Source organism: Lepisma saccharinum, chromosome 6, assembly GCF_977018435.1.
Source record: "Lepisma saccharinum chromosome 6, izLepSacc3.1, whole genome shotgun sequence".
In the NCBI taxonomy this organism is placed as follows: domain Eukaryota; kingdom Metazoa; phylum Arthropoda; class Insecta; order Zygentoma; family Lepismatidae; genus Lepisma; species Lepisma saccharinum.
The window spans coordinates 60,563,780-60,577,099 of NC_139234.1; the positions used below are offsets into that span (position 1 = coordinate 60,563,780).

Below are 13,320 nucleotides of genomic sequence, written 5' to 3' on the forward strand. Positions count from 1 at the left end.
TTTATATGTATTTCACACACAAATTGTGATATCGATCGATTTTCTACCTGTGGATTGATGAATAATAATGCATCATCAATGAAATAATGAATCCAGGCAACAAGCGATGAAACAATGGTTGTTTTCCATTGCCCTTCATCGTAGACCTATGCAATATTTTTTTTCAGGGGGTGCTGACCTAAATACAAGGGATGTGCAAATACCCCCCCCCCCCAAGCCGCCAATGTTTGCAATGGTGAAGTTCACGCGCGAAAGTTTAAAGTGCAGAAAAGCGTGCCGGTAATGTGTTATTACCTCGTTTGTAACTCTGCACTTCGCGAAAACACAAGGAAGGAATCTCATAACCCTTTATGTTGCGCATACGTAAGCAAGAATGCGAGAATATCCTTGTCGCCCGTAAACCCAGACTGCGCATGGCATCTCTTCATTTCCGCGGAAGTTCATCGATTCGTCGCGAGAGAGCAGCACGATCCAAAACCCCGTCTCGCGCAGTGCAGAAGTAGTGTTTGTGGTGTAGGGAGTGGGTTGACATTGACCTCCAAAATAGGTATTGATAGAAGAAAGGGTGTTCCTTGATCCTACGCGTAACGTAATGGACTGCACACGCACAAATCTACATTTAGGTAGGTGAGCACCAGCTGGTATGCATGTCATGTTGAATGCGACACGTCGAAACTCGATGTTTGACATTTTGCTTCAGTTCTGCATGCATTGATGTTTAAATTCGTTATGCCTAGTGCAGGGCCGTGAGCAACCTGGCAGCTCCAGATCTGCGCCCAGCTGACTCGCAGACGTGGGTTGGAACTTTCCATTAGTACTGATTTGGAGTGTGCAAAAAATTATTTGGGTATGTAATTAGCAATATTTTTTTTCGCGTATGCATTGAAAATGTGACCGGTTTCTTGTTATTTACACGCTTTGATGGTGTCCTGCGAAGTGTCGGTTGAGTTGACATTAATTTCTTTGCTGTCATTGCATAGAAACAACCAACGTCGCTGTAAGTTACTTGGGACTATCCCCTTTAGGAAGTTTCGATTTAAAGTTCAAAAGTTCAGGTTCACTTTGTGCACAGATATACTCATCGGCACTGAATCAGTGAATCTACAATGTAACCACTTCGTGCTCACACCAGAAATCGAGCCGGAGACCCCTTGATTACAGGCAACAGCTTTAACCACTAGGCTATCGATGTAAGTTTTAAAAATAAGTAATGATTATTATTGTGCATAACCGAAGATGCAGTCGCATTCGAAATAATGCTTTCGCTTAGACACATGTGTCAATATGCAAATCTCGGAAGTTTTTCGTCACGTAACTGTAAAAGAAATTGTAGGTAGTTAAGTAGAAATTGTAATTGCATCTAAATAAAACATTGACAATGATTTTCGAAAGATGTGGATATAACCATATGGAAAGGGGGGGGGGAGGATGATGTAATTTTTCTGGAAGTCTGATCGAAATTTGTCCTTCTATTTCAACATTTGACGTTCTTTGTAGGGAGAGCTAGGCCTAAGATTATTGAATGCATAATTGTAATACTGTCCTCTCGTAGCGGTAAAATTTAACTATGGATTGGTTAATGGGGTGGGGGGAGGCAAAATAGTGGCATGCACTTAGGCCCCAATTGTTTTATTTGCACATTTGACATTTTCGAGCATGGCCCAGAATAGACTGTACAGACTGTGTCATGCTTAGCGAAGGAAATTATATAAATGTTTGAGACAAGCAAGCTCAATTTAATTTTCAAAATGTTAAGTGAATGGAATTTCATTTCTAAAGCGAAGCGGACGCAATTCATTATCGAGGGCAGGTAGAAACAGATTGTCTAGTATTTACTGATGTAAAGAATGGGCGCATCGAGTTTGATTGTAGTTGCATTTTCTCTCTCTCTCTCTCCTCTCTCTCTCTCTCTCTCACACACACACACACACACACACACACACACACACACACACACACACATACACGAACACACACACACACACACACACTATCGATTGGCCTTGCATTTTGCGCTTCCTTAATGGCAGTAGTAGAATTTAAATATGGCCTGTTTTATATTTATGATTACACAAATGGGTAATAAATATATTTCTTATTCCTCCTTCTCTCTTCATTCTCTCTTTGCTTCCGTGGCCGCTGAACTCCCTGTCTCACCGCCGATTTAATCTATTTAGCATTCATCCTCATCGTCGCGATTGGCTTAAGAGGTATAAAGGTAAAATTACCGTATGCTTTCCACGAAGGCACGTACGGAAGTGTGGACGCAGGGCCCCACACGTTCACGATCTCGGCCATTGTGGAGGTGTGATCACCACGCTCCGGCCGCCTTTACGTCTCCATCCCTAAAGTTATCCCCAGGTGGCCACTTATTTGAGGCCGATTGGGCCACAGGGCCGTTTTATGAAGGGTAATGTCGGGGCAAAATTCTCACCTATTCCGGGAATCGAACCCGTATCTTCCGGTTGGCATTTCAGACTTCATACCGACTGGACCACCGCGAGTGCTAAAGGGACATATGCGACGTAAAGTAATACAGAATCATGCCTCCAGGGTTAATCGCGACGATGAGGATGAATGACTGATCTGACTTTGACATGTTAAGTCCAGTTTATGCACAGATAGCCTAATCGGGACTGGACCTACAGTTTAAAGTGCGTTCCGAACCACTGTGCAATGTGCCTCCACCAAAATGACTGATGTGACAAACACAATGATACATCCATGCCTTAACCAGAGTTTGAACCTAGAACTTTTGTCTTCATAGCATATTACGCTGACCACTCCGCCACGAAGGCCGGTAATATCTCTGTCTTGCTTCGTTTTTTTCTCTTTTATTCTCCCTCTTCTATCTCTTTCCCTCGCCTTTTTGTCTATTATTTCATTCTTTTCCTTCTTCCTGTTTTCTCTTATGTTTTTACCCCTGTTTTTCTCTTAAGTTCCACCCCTATCTCTTAATTTTCTTTTCTGTCCACCTAACTTTTTCTTTGTAACATACTGCGACCAAACGCATCCTTTTTACTTGTGGAGGAATCTTTTGCCTCTGGGAATGCGTTCAGCGTTTCGATTCGCTCTTTAAACTTTGTCTAGTCTCGATAAGTCACTTTGTATTTCAAAACAGACCAAAGAAACTTTTGAAAGAAAAGTGTGGACAGTGACGTTGTTGAATTAAGTGTAACATTTGAATCTCTCATTTTTTTAAAAAAAAATCAATATTCGTGGTCACTTGAGCACGCATTTTTCTTTCGGAGGGGCTGGAATTGTAAAAGTGGATATTACATACCTGCTTTCTAGGTAGAAACGGGATAAAATGTAAAATATTATGCAATTACAGTTTTTAACCTTTATTTTAAAAATTTGTTCAAAGAAAAATGGTAATATGATGATGTTTTAAGGAGGTTTTGCATTTAACACTAATTTTTCGGAGCACTTTGCTGCATTCATTTGAAAAACTTGATTTTCTCAAAATTTCAGGTGGAGCTGTAGCACAGCTCCCACTTTGCCTACGCCATTGCTCGTAGTGGCATCTATGTCATAATATATTGAAAATATGAGAAAGGAATACTTAAACATAGAAACAAAATAGAAGGGTTGAAGCTGGGCCATTATCATAAAGCATGTTTATTTAATTTAACTCTCTGCGTAGTAATAACAACAAACAATGGCTTCAAATAAAGCCCTTCCGGGTAGAATTTGCACGTGTCTTTCTTCTCTTGATCTTGAGAAACCAAAGCATATCAAATATCGTGAAAATTCGCTCTGGCCATGTCATGTTTGTTTTGAAATCGTAGGCAATAAAATCAAAAGTTTCTGGTGCTGGTACTATATAAACTTGCAGAGTAATGTTAACGTAGTGGCACCCACATGGCTTCTGTTGTAGATACATCTTTTGACCACTATCAAGCCACCAAGAAACGAGTAGACTTGAAAACAAGTAGGCAGTGGCGTGTCCAGGGGAAGTTATGGGGGGTTATAACCCACACTTTGGTACGATTTTTTTTTCTAAAACTAAATGTCTGATGCAGAAAATATGACAACACTTGAAAATGACTATTCCTGATGAAATTCATGGCTATACCACTCACAAATTCCCCCAAAATATTGCGTGAAATCTACCGAATTTATGTATCCAAATTACTTTTCCAGGTATCAGGGGTGCCCATCCCCTTCCAAGGCCAATGACGCTTCCTCCCCAAATCATGTCATAATCCCCATGAAGTATTTAATTACGACAGCTTGTCCACTGAAAGTAACTTTTTCTTAGCTTTGCTGAACACTATACTTGATCTGCCCTCCTCCCTAAACAGGGGTGCCCATTACCCCAAGACCGTGCATGCATTACCCCCAAAATCGTTCATCATAATCCCATCAAAAATAGTTTGGATGAATACGTATGTTAAACTGTCCATATTTTTTTAATTGTTCAATTTCGAAATAACGGAAAGTTAGCACATTGATTGGTTAAATGTAGAATTACATGCAAATATGCATTTAAACAGTGTTTGTGAGTGAAGAATAAGATTTATAAAACCCACAATTTGAATATTTAATGCAAATTCTTAAGTTAGAAAATTCAAACTTCGTAAACCAAGTAGCATTCTGAAGCCGTGTGACAAATTCAATTATTGTTTCACGAGACATTACAGAACCCTAGCTAGAAATTCTTAAGCTCAGAGCGAGAATATAATACGTTTCCTTCTTCAAAGAACTCACTCCCTCTGCTTGGGGTAAATATAATTATTTTAGTAATCCATAGCAATAATTACGAAGATTTTATCTTCAGTGCAAATTTCACATGTTAAAGTGGAACTGTCCCGTGACAAGAAGTTAGAAATGCAAATTTGACATGATTTATTTCTGTTTTATCGGGTAACGTTACTATACGAAACTTAGTACAACTATTACAGCATACAGGGAATCAATAATTTAATAACATTGCTAATAGAAGTAGGCCTACATTATCCAAATGATGCACCTGCTTTAAATTAAGCAGTAGGCTAGTGTATACGAACACTAAGCATTATATTTTAAGAAGTGATGTTATTAATCAATATCGAGAATATCGTTCATGTCTTGTAAAGTTGTAATGCAGCTACAGTATAAAGCTCGACATTCAGCCCAGCAAAACGCCAAAATAACCCCCATTTTGAAAACAAAGTCTCGCGAGTGAAGCAATCAAGAAACTTTTTACAACCATTTACGTTGCAGGCTTTCAAGAATGTTAAGTTAATAGGGCGTTAATACTTTCTTAGGATCCTGAGATATTTATTCTTTTCCACCTTCTCTTTTCGCACGTTCGGTGCCGAAAACGTGTGGGTACCATATCTCTAAATATAATCCCCAAAATATAATATTCGAACTCTCCCCCCACTACAGAATCATTTAACACTTTACCCAGAGCTTCATATCCCTCTCATTAAATGTAATACTCAATCCTCCCATCAAAGTTTCCATGCCAATTTTAGACTTAATGTTTATGCTGAAGAGTGGATATTGCCTCCTCCAAAACAAGTAATTCCCAGTCCCCATATCAGAATTTCCGCATCAGTCAAAGTCAATAGTAATACACATGAATTGGAAACCCCCTCAATTTAATGTTAAATCTCCCCAACTAAAATACCCACCATTGGATATCCCCCCCCCAAACGTTTAATTCTCAATCCCCCCAGAATACACGTGTCAATTTAAGGTCTAATGTGTAAGAGTTTGATATTGCCCCTCTCCCCCACCGACATTACATATTACCCGTTACAATTCCCTTGCAAGTGTACAAATTGCTATTTATATAGCAGCAAAGGTTAATTGATAAAGTAATTCAACTTGTGTCCAGTGCTATATTGTTCACGTCAAATTTCCATCATAAAAATCCTCCTCCCCCCAGAGTTTTGTTAACGTAACGTGCGTCCACAAGCCCCCCTGTGGACACCCCTGGCCCTAAATACTTTATATTCTGTATCTAATTGATTAAATAGGATGCATTTAAGGTGTAATATTTTTTACATATATATTAGTAAATAATATAAATGTTGAATTTTATATTATTTGAAGGGAAAAAATCCCCCCAAAAAATCTCGATGACGCTGTCGGCGCCATAATCCCCTCCCCCCTGTTTGCACCCCTGTCAGATATAGATTTATATTTTTCACAAGATTATTCTAAGAGATATTCTGTGGATACTTGTTCCTTGTCTTCGTTATTATTTCACGGGGTTCAGTCAGCCCCAGTCCTGTTCGTCTACTACTTATTATATCGTCATTTTACAAAGTCATCTCTCTTTCTCCGTCTAGCCATTTTCTAGCTACAAGACTTGTCTCTTTAATCTACCTTTATCTGTCCTTCCTTCCTTGATCTCTTGCTTTGGTTGGGCTCAAAGGTGGATATTTTCAGGTGGACTGTGCATCAATGACCATGGCTATCTCTCTTACTCTTTTTCCTCTCTCTCTCTCTTTCCCCTCTTACTTTTCCCACCTCTCACTCTTTTCCTCCCTCTCTTACTCTTTCCCCCTCTCTTACTCTTTCCCCCTCTCTTACTCTTTTCCCCCTCTCTTACTCTTTTTCCCCTCTCTTACTCTTTTCCCCCTCTCTTACTCTTTTCCTCCTCTTTTACTCTTTTCCCCCTCTCTTACTCTATTTTCTTTACCCTCTCTTACTCTATTTTCCCCTCTCTTACTTTTTCCCTCTCTCTCTCTCTCTCTTTCTTCCTCTATCCATATCATTCTTTTCGCACACATATATACATCTCTCTCTCTCTCTCTCTCTCTCTCTCTCTCTCTCTCTCTCACACACACACTCACACACACACACAATCTTTGTCCCTGCTTCTATCTCTCTTTCCTTTTTTCTGTCCCTTTATTCGTCTCTCTCTCTCTCACTCTCTCTCCCTTTGAATTTTTGTTTTGAGTCAACTTTATGCACAAATAGGCTAATTGGGACTGGACCTACAGTTTAAATTCGAACCATTGTGCAATGTGCCACCACCGGGTATCGAACCTAGGACACCTTCATTACAAAAGGTGACGACGTTACTACTACGCCTCTCTCTCTTTCTCATCCTCTTTATCCCTCTCTCTCCCCCTCCCTTTGTACCTTGCAGCCCGTTTTCTCTCGTTTGATCCGTCTCTCTCTTCCTTTTTCCACAGTGAGATACCTTACCCACCATTCGAACACAAGCTTTTTCCTGCTTAATATTTTCCATAAAATAACTACTAATTTTTACAAACGCATTTCAATGGACATGATATTCATAAATAAAGAATTTTTGGCTAAACAGTTACTATATCTGTTTGGATATCACATTAGTGTGTTCTCTCATAACCTTATCATCTCCTTTGCAAATGTCGCTATTCACATATTCAAAATGCTTCATTTGTTTTTCATTCTCATTATTGCTGCATATTTTTCGTCACCTTAAGGACATTGGGTGCATACGTTCTGTCGAAATGCGCTCGAATATTGAAAAGAAGCTTCTGATGTCTTCTAGAGCAGTGGATCTCAATCTTCGTGAGCTCGCGGCCCGGTAACTTCGTATTATAAGAGTTGATGTCCCTATCACAAAAAAAAATGTTCGTAAATAGCTTTGTAATTTTTTAAAACTTTATACGTTAATTAATATCTACTCTTGAAATTTAATATTACTAAATAAATTATGGCATAATAATAGAGAGTATCAGTTCTATTATGTCTTGTTGACAAATATAAAATTTGGATGAAATTAAGTTGGCAACGACTGGATCCAATAGAATCTTTTTAATTTTATATGGCCAATATCATGAAACTAATTTGATACATGCTGATTTTCATTGGGAACACCGAAAACTTCAAATGAATCGGAATATTTCCACTTCAATATATCTGTTAATGAAAATTGCCGCTTCCCCCGTTGTTTGTTCCATCACCGCCATTGTCACGAAATCATTTCCTGTTATCTCAGTCGTGACCTGAAGAAAAGGCCATCTTTCCGGTTGTAGCCAGCTCACGATCAAGTCGGATACTAAGCCAGAACCTCCCGCGGACCGGCGGTTGTGAAACATTGCTCTAGAGCAGTGGTTTCCAACTTCAAAAGGTCCGAGGGACAAAATTATATCCAGCAGTTGATTGGCGGGCCGCATTTTGGGGTGGGGGGCGGGGGTTAAAATTACAAAAATTGTAAGTACTGAACTGAAAATGTAGTACTTTCGCATGACCTAAATTTCTAAAATGAGGCAATAAAAACAATGGAATCACAAATCAAAATTGCATAATTACAATTTATTTCACAAAAACCCAATACTTATGGATGAATTGATAAAAATGAAAAACACACCATACAAATAAGAATCCTTCGTAGTAAGTGTTCAATGTGAAAATTGAGGCCGATCTACTTCTTTTATTAAAGTTGGAATGTCCACTTTAATTTCAGAAGGTGAAGCAGTGAAGAATCTGCCAGTCTTCTTCTGTAGCGATTCTTGATGAACTTCATTGAAGAAAAAACACTTTCACACGTGTATGTGCTGCCGAACAATGATGTAATTCTTTGCCCAAAACTACGAAGGTTTGGAAAGTGTTCCTTTGGAAGGTATTTGAAAAACTCTGGCTCCTTTTCTTGCCTAGTTTGAAGGAACACATCGCCTTGCAAATCACGCAATTCAAGTTGGAGAGAAGCTTCTTATTCTTCGATGTTAACGCCAAGAAGATTGCTAAATAGCTGGATGCTGCTTTTAAGTTCTTCAAAATCTTTAAATCTGGAGTCACACTCATCCATTATTTCTTTAATATTTGCACTGAATTCAGAAAAGTCCAGTGTTTCTTCACCTTCTGCTAGCCGCCAACAGCTGGGAAAATGGACCAGGTTATTCCTCTCCAAAGTAACGTGGAAAATCTTGAGTTTATTACGAAACCCATTTATGTTTCCCATTAAATCTGACACCAGCTCGTTTCTTCCCTGCAGATTCAAGTTCAGTTCGTTCAGATGACCTGTTATATCTGTTAGAAACGCCAATTGTATAGAATGTATTTTAATAAAAAATACATAAAATTAATGTATTTTGCAAACTGGCTTCGCGGGCCGCAAAAAAAAGACGTCGCGGGCAGCATGCGGCCCGCGGGCCACCAGGTGGAAACCCCTAGAGCAGAGGTTCCTAAACTTCCACGGCGTCCGTAGTGTTTCAAGATTTCTCCGCGGCGCCCCAATCAGAATGTAGGCCTATCTAACACTTGCAACGCTCAGTTAGCGTGGTTAGGTTGCTTGCCTTATAAGTTAAAAAGAAATAAACATATATCTTAAATTCAGAAACATTTTATATGTAAAAAGTGCTAAGTAAACGCATATTTGGAACAATCATATAATTGCAGTGAAAATGGGGCGCCGTAGGCCACACTTTGCGAACCACTGCTCTATACTCTGTCCCAGCTAACTGTGGAGCAAGACCGCGCATGGCGTCAGAGAAGCGAGGGAAATCTATTGGCCAGAGCGAAGCAGCACACCCTGCTGGGAAGCCTGGTAACTACAGTCGCTTTCCCCTTCTCCACGCAATTCCGTTCCTCTCACGCGTTCATTGGTGGAGCCGTCTCGCGTCACTACTTGCGCAGAGACTTGTTTTCGTTTGCCTGCTCCTCAGTTAGCTGGGACGGAGTATAGAGTGTTTCCCCACGTGCGGCAGATTCAAGCAGCTCTTTATGCCCATTATCAAGCTAGTTGCTTTAGTGACTAGAAATAAACATCACTAGGATAGTGGCGGGGGAAATAGCCCCTCTCCTTCCCTCTCTCCCGATAACTTGCACCCTGCATTGGAAGACAGAATCCAAGGCTACTTATATCGTACGTACGTACCGTTCTCTTCTGTTTAATCATGCACGACAAAGGAAAAAAGATCTCAAGCGAACATGCAATCAACTCCGGCGATAAGCTTTAACGAGCTTAAAGCTACAATTTTAATTTTAGGAGTCGCAAAGCTCCTGACAGTGTCCCGTTTCGTTCAGTACCGCGGTAGTTAATTTAATTTATGAAATTCACAAATCTTCCATTATAGCCGAGAGAAGAATAGCTTCTTGACAGTGAAAGGAATTCTCTTAAAGTTACCTTAATTGTAGCCTCTTTGAAGATAATCAACAATACGTTCATGAAGCAATTGAAGTCATTTTTAGGGCTTGTTTGTGTTGTTGCGAAAAAAAAATGTTTAATTTTGCAAGGATTAGCGCAGAGATATCTTACGTCGTGCTATCCTTCTTAACAGTCGAATGAGCGAGAGTAGAAAGTCGAGAAAATTACTGATGTAATTGAAGCGGGGTAGAAATCGCATCTGGGTTACTTCTGTGTATGTTACAGTAAGTCCAGCCATTGAGCCCACCTTCGTGGTGTAGTGGTTATCATACCGTGTACCTAAATAAAAATGAATTCAGTGTGATTCATAAGTTTGTGAAGCATTTTAGAAATTTACCGCAGAGAATACAGTGCCGTGCAAAAGTTTATCAACATCGTGTTTTTTCAAACCAAAGATTCAAGTGAATTTTTTATATGTTGGTCAGTAAGGTAGCTGCTTCCGTATCAACGGGTGGTAGATCGGTTCGGACTATTTAAAAAATTGTTAACAATCTTTATTAGATTTTTTCAACCAGGTAAAAAAATGACACTTTTATTCTTACCACCGTAATGCATGAACACTTTGAGCAAAAAAATCACCAAACTATTCACCGGTATCAAACCACTCTAGTACTTGATTTCAAAGACGTTAGCAACAATCACAGCCTGGCATTGCGTCGCATGGAGTCACCGACTGAGGAGTCTTGTCCCATTCTCCCTTCATCTGGGCGAACTTCTAGGTGGCATTTTTGGCTGCCTTGTGCCTGAGGCGTCGCTCCAGCTCGTCCCACATGTGCTCGATGGGATTCAAGTCCGGACTCTGGCTTGGCTACTCCATGCGAGTCATGTAATGGTGGTCAATTCACTCCTGGGCGAGGATGTCCCTGTGCAAATGTACCGGTCCACGTCGATACGATGAAGGGGTCCATCTCGAGTACAGAGAAGCACCCTGACACCATCGCATTCCCACCGCCAAGCAAGTTGGTACTCGTGGGCATACATTTTGCCTTTCGGACATTAGTTCTCATCGGTCCGCAGTTACATTGTTCCACTGGCTCCTTGTCCGCATCAGGTGCTCCTTCGCCCACTTCAGTCTGACCTTCTTGTTCTTGAGGGAGATCAATGGATTTTTCCAAACAGTACCCCTGTCCTCAGCCGCCTCCAAGGACGGTGGCTTTGCTCCCGGCGCCGCTATTTACCGAGTAATGTCCCTGGAAGACTGACGGGGATTAGAACTGGTAGCACACAGAATGCTCCGTTCGTACAGGAAGTAGGTCACACAGAGTCGCTTGGGCTGGGGCATCTTGACAACGCCTCTCCGTACCTTGGTTCACTGTAGAACTCTGCAGATGACCGATGTTGAGATGCCAAACAGCCTCCCGAGCTGAAGGAGGAATGGGGAACGAACCATCTTTCGGTGATCGACTCCATGCCACGCAGGTGCGAGGCTGTGATTGATGCTAAGGTCTTTGAAACCAAGTACTAGAGTGGTTTGATACCGGTGAATAGTTTGGTAATTTTTTGCTCAAAGTATTCATGCATTACGGTGATATGAATAAAATTGATTTTTTTTGCCAGGTTAAAAAAATGAATAAAGATTTTTAATAGCCTTTTCTAGTCTACCACATGTTGATACGGAAGCACCTACCTTCTTGCCCAACATATAAAAAGAATCTCGGCCTGGTCATGGGTGTTTTTTGTGAGTGTCGCTTCATCATTTCATCACTAATCATCATCGTCGCGATTGACCAAAAGTGGCAGAAACGCGACGCTAAATAAGAAAAATCAAATGAAATATTGCCATTCCATTTTCGTCTTGGCCTTCCCACAGGTATCTTACCATCAGGTTACCCAACAAGAAACGTGTAAACTTTTCTATCCTTTCTCATGCGTTCTACATGGCCTGCCTAGAGAGGTCTTCTTGATTTAATTATTTTAATATCATCAGCGGTTCAATATAGATTATACAGTCCAATATTTCTGTATGGTGTCCTGAAACCAAAAGTGATTACAGTTCGTCTTCATGGGCATACTCCATCTACATACCAGACAGAAAAAGACATTAAAATTTTATTTACGGATACCGCAGGCAGTGAAGCTGCAGACGCCACCATTTCCTGGAACTCTCTTGAAGGACGTCGCCCGTTCCGAGGGCATTTTGTGGTCTCCATTTACAAGAAACTCATCCCATGTCCGTGTAGTGATCATTGAACTTTAGCCTACGGAGGTGCACGAAGGACTGAACAATTAATTCGCAGAACGACATAACATGCTTGTTTAACAGGTGACATGCAGGAAATTCCCACAATATATCCCTATCTATAGTCTCTCACTGAGTACACAAGGTGCTTTTGCGATCCGTAATTTGAGAAACCCTTCAATAAGTACATCGTTCAAGATCACATTGTATTGGGTTATTTTATTTCCGAAACAATCTTCATTAGGGATATTGTAATTTAGAACGACTCTCCTTAACAATGTTCAGGATTTGAGTCTCTACTCACTGTTTATAACGGATTATCACATACTAGACACTGAAGATATTAGGTTTTCGAGAGTATCTTGACTAGAGATATTGGAATTTCGTGAATAATTTCATTAGATATATTGGAATGTCGAGAACAACTTCATTTGCTGCAGTGGAATGTCGGGAATACATTCGCTAGAGATTCCTATTTCGAGAATATCTTCACTAGAGACATTGTTGTTTTTACATCATTAAAAATATATATATATATTTCATCTATTGTACTGAACTAGACTAGATCGTTTATCTTCTAGTTATTCTGATCTTTGAGATTATCTTGACCTGAAGGTATTTCTGAAAATTCTCTTCTGAAAAATCGGAGACACGTCAGAATTTAAAAATTAGGAATTTCCCCTTCTTTTGTGTTCAAGAAACATGGCAAGGTTATGTTGGTAGTTTTCACAACGAAGACATTGTAAAACAGGGAATGGCTAACAGGTAAAATATATTGAAAAAATGAAAACACCACAAATCATCGAATTGAAAAACTTTGATTCATGGATGTGCTGCACGCGAATAGTGGTGGTGTGAAATGTAAATGAAATACAGTTGAGACTGCATGCAATTGATTTGTACGTAACCAAGCTACAACAGTGTCACAGAAGTGACAGTTTTTAGTTGCTACTGATCGGCCATGGTCAACATAAAGAGGAAAAGTTACACGCTTGACCAGAAAGTAAATTTATAGGGGAAGTGGACGCTAATCCACATAAAACTAAAACTGAAATAGCTGAAG

The 13,320-nt window shown here is 40.1% G+C and overlaps 1 protein-coding gene across 2 annotated transcripts in view; it reads left to right on the forward strand.

Moving 5' to 3' along the window:
• The first annotated feature begins 486 nt into the window (after nucleotides 1-486).
• The window catches only part of Sesn (Sestrin), a 760,958-nt gene continuing 748,124 nt past the window's right edge, over nucleotides 487-13,320 (forward strand). Inside the window, exon 1 of one of the 2 annotated variants that reach the window (XM_083124009.1) lies at nucleotides 487-623. The gene's annotated coding sequence lies outside the window, so the exon portion shown is untranslated. Of the gene's footprint in view, nucleotides 624-707; nucleotides 848-13,320 lie in introns of those variants that run through there. The other variant, XM_083124010.1, reaches the window with a different exon arrangement.